Source organism: Perissodus microlepis, chromosome 16 (assembly GCF_051167445.1).
Source record: "Perissodus microlepis isolate ML-2025 ecotype Zambia chromosome 16, ASM5116744v1, whole genome shotgun sequence".
Lineage (NCBI taxonomy): Eukaryota > Metazoa > Chordata > Actinopteri > Cichliformes > Cichlidae > Perissodus > Perissodus microlepis.
The window spans coordinates 12,818,463-12,822,500 of record NC_140476.1 but is presented as its reverse complement, the minus strand read 5'-3'; the positions used below and the strand labels follow the sequence as shown (position 1 = coordinate 12,822,500).

Genomic DNA, 4,038 nt, shown 5'->3' with positions numbered 1-4,038 from the left:
TTACTTTAATTATGTAGTCTGTTAATTTCTCTCTGTGGCTAGGGTTCTTTTTACCTACCTACCTTTACCTAGAATATTAGACCATAGCTAATAAAATATTTAGAATGATTTTTAATTAAGGTCATTGGTGGCAAACCATCCCTATACAACATCATAACATACTCACTTAATAAATATACAACACAAACAAAAAGTAATGTATTTTTTTATGTGAACTATATATAATTCTGCTCCTGAGATGAAATTTGACAAAAGAAAATATTGACACTGAGAGCTTAATATGCACTTTCCCCTCACTCATTAACACTTTCTCCAAGGGTAACTTCTGGAATGACTGTACTGAATATTTAATAGACTTTTTTGCCTATGGACCTGCTCCATGTGGTATTAACTGCATCAAGCCTATTTTTATAATTTAATAAAACTATTTTTCAAGTGCAGCTGCTGTTCATTTGCCTACTGTTTATGCTTCTACAATTTTTCTGCACTGGGACTATTTAAGATCTTTGATTTTGCTTCAGTGGTCAATATAAGTTATAAAAACATTGCAGATGTATTATTTCATTTCTACTAATTAATTCAGTTCAGTTCTATCCATTTAGCATCCGTTATTTTCATATAACCAGCTATTTTGTGCTGTAAGGTAAACACCCTAACGTTCATATAATGCCCTATGAGCAAACACTTTGCGACACTGGGGAAGACCGTCCTTTTTACAGGAAGAAACCTAAGGAAGGGTTGAGAGAGGTAGCATACTGCAGTGGCTGGTGAGGGGAAAGGGGAGACAGAAAAAAGAAGCATAGAGAGACCAGAAACAACAAAAAAAGGTTTCAGGAAAAATTTGACAAAAGTTAATAACATGCAGTACTGGTATATAAACGCACACGGACTGAAAAAAAAGGGGAGTGGGGGAGATGTACTCGGTGCATCAAACAAAGTCTCTCAATTACCTTGCACCTATAATAGCAGACGTTAAAGGCTAATCTTATAAGCGGAAAGAGTTCATGTCTTCCAAGCCCGAACTAGGATCTGGTTCCACAGTAGAGGGGCCAGATATCTGAAGGCTCTTTCTCCCATTCTACTTACATAAACTACAAATCACAAATAAGCCATGCAGTTTGAGAATGAAGTGCTCTGTTGGAATGATATGGTGGTCCCGTGGTAAATGAGGTCTATATAAAGTCTGATCATTCAGGGCTTCGTGCTGAGGAGAAAGATTTTAAATACAAATCAGGATGAATCAGATTTTTTTTCTCATCCTAGTCTTAGATGGCACATTAGTGGCAGTGTTTTGGATCAATTGAAGCCTCTTCTGGGACCTTTTAGGAAAAGAAAAGTCTATCATAAGGAATTACAGTAATCCAGCCCAGATATAACAATTGCAAGGAGTTGGTGTTTTTTGAGCATATCTGCAGAAGAAAAATCATTCCTAAAGATCTGTTTAAAATGCCAGTCAAAAGAGGAGTCTAGGTCAAAGATTATTTTTTTAAGTGTAGGATATTAGCATAGCCTAAAGAAAATCTTAATGACTAGTCTCAGAGATATAGAGACAAATGGATAATACAAAAAAAGAGGATAGGAAATTTACAACTGATAGAAGATAACGCTTCTCTGTTTTTTCTGATTTATTGTTCTGATTACATGCACAAAAATTCATCCATAGGTTTTAATAGTTCACAATATAGAGATTTTTGACACAATAGCTGGTAGTTAGTGTGTGTATATATTAGGGCTGCCACGATTAGTCGACTAGTCACGATTACGTCGACTATCAAAATCATCGACGACTAATTTAATAGTCGACGCGTCGTTTGAAGCTTTGTAAGATCACAAAAGACGCAGGAATAAGTAGTAGGATTTAAGAGTGTAATAACGGACTGAAACAGAAGATGGCAGCACTGCATGTACAAGGATGCCAGCTGCCGTTAAACCCCGAAGAAGAAGAAGCTGTGTCCCAGAATTCATAGCGCAGCCCAGCTCAGTTTCCAACAATGGCGGCAGCTAGTTAGTTTTAATATTACTCTTATTATTCTTTCTGGGTCACAAAATAAACGTTTAACATATTTTCAGGCGAGAATGTAGCTGTGTAAACCTCAAATATCTGCTCAGTTTATCAAGACACCACATATTTTCAAAAGCGCTCCGACGTTTTCGGATAGCTAGCCGGGGGCAAGGCTCACTAGAGCCGTGAGAACACCGGACTCCCGGCAAATCGTTTTCAAACCCACCGCTGTCTTTCGCTACTCAGGTTAAACATGATATATGAGTCACTTAGATAACTTAAAAATGTTATTGTTTGGCTTTTTTTAGTATTTTATTTGTTCCTGAGTAAATCGGTTTGGCTGAGATTAAAGTTATAGTTTTTACACAGCTGAATAAATGTCAAGCAGACAGCTGATTATCAGAAGTGTGAGATGCTCGAGAATTTACTCCGGTGTCCTGTTATATTTTAGATAGCAAGGAGCAGACGACTGAGTTTATTAAACTTCACCTAAACAATCTGCAAATTTCATTAAAATTTATTAAACTATCATCTTGTCTTTATTTTTAGTTAGCACATACCTTAAACACATAAAGCTGTAAGCTAATGATAGTTATATAAGAGCAGATGCTGCTGGTGCAATAAGCTGTACGTTTTACGTCCAATGGATGATGATCTGATTAGTTGACTAATCGCAAAAATTATCGGTGACTAGTCGACTATCAAAATAATCGTTTGTGGCAGCCCTAGTATATATATAAAAATGTGTAGGAGAGAGGAACAGGGAAGTGTACTGGTATCAATTTTCAAGAACAAGAGTGATGTGCAGAGCTGTAGTAACTACAGAGGGATAAAGTTGATGAGCCATACCATGAAGCTATGCAAACGAGCTGTTAAGAGCAGCAGTACACCTTCATGCCGAAAAAGAGCACTACAGATGCAATGTTTGCTTTGAGAGTGTCGATAGAGAAGTATAGAAGCGTAGAAGAGATTGTGTATGTGAAGGTTGTGAAGGACATGTATGAGGACAGAGACACAGTGGTGAGGTGTGTGGTAGGAGTGAGAGATGAGTTAAAGGTGGGGGTGGGATTACATCAGGGATCACCCTTGAGACCCTTCTTGTCTGCAGTGGTGATGGACAGGTCAACAGATGAGGTGAGGCAGGACTCTTTGTGGACAATAATGTTTGCACATGACAATGTGATCTATAGTGAGAGTAGGGAGCAGGTGAAAGAGAGCCTAGTGAGGTGGAGGTATACTTTGAAGAAAAGAGGAATGAGAGTCAGTAGAACTGAGACAGAATACATGGGTGTGAATGAGAGAAACCCAGGTGTAGCGGTGAAGTTGCAAGGAACAGAGGTAGTGAGGGGAGTGTAAATACCTGGGGTCAACCATTCAAAGTGATAGGCAATGCACAAGAGAGGTATAGAAGAGAGTGTAAGCAGGGTGGAGTAGGTGGAGATGAGTGTCAGGGGTGATTTGTTACCGAAGACAAAAAACAAGAATGACAGGGAAGTTTGACAAAATAGTAAAAGTGATGTATGGTTTGGGGATGGTGGCTTTAATGAAAAGACAAGAGGCAGAGGTGGAGGTTGCAGAGTTTAAGGTATTCATTGGGAGTGAGCAGGAGAGACAATATTAGAAATGAGTATTTCAGAGGGACAGCTCAGGTTCAGCAGGTTGAAGAAAAGTCAGAGAGGCAAGGCAGAACATGTGTAGAGAATGTGAATATATCGCACAAAAGATGTTGAATATAGAGCTGCCAGGCAGGAGGAAAACACAAAGACCAGAGAGAAGATTCATGGATGTTGTGAAAGAGGACTTACAGAGGCTCGGTGTGACAGGAAAGTAGTACACATAGGGTGAGATGGGGCAGATGATCCACAAGGAAGCAGCCGAAGGAAGAAATTAAAGAAGTTGGACTGTCACTCTAACAAAATAGGGAAGTTTAGATCATCCACTGTATATAAGATATTATCCATAGATATACCACAAAATAATGTTCAGTCTTAACATATTTATTGGTATTCATTCATCACTGTCCATTTCACACGTCT

At 38.6% G+C, this 4,038-nt stretch overlaps 1 protein-coding gene across 4 annotated transcripts in view; it reads left to right on the top strand.

Moving 5' to 3' along the window:
• abca12 (ATP-binding cassette, sub-family A (ABC1), member 12) overlaps positions 1 to 476 on the top strand; it is a 59,828-nt gene extending 59,352 nt beyond the window's left edge. For 2 of the 4 annotated variants that reach the window (XM_084908410.1, XM_084908408.1), the window contains exon 71: positions 1 to 476. This exon is cut by the window's left edge and continues 365 nt beyond it. The gene's annotated coding sequence lies outside the window, so the exon portion shown is untranslated. The other 2 variants (XM_084908409.1, XM_084908407.1) reach the window with 1 other exon arrangement.
• The last annotated feature ends 3,562 nt before the right edge of the window (positions 477 to 4,038 follow it).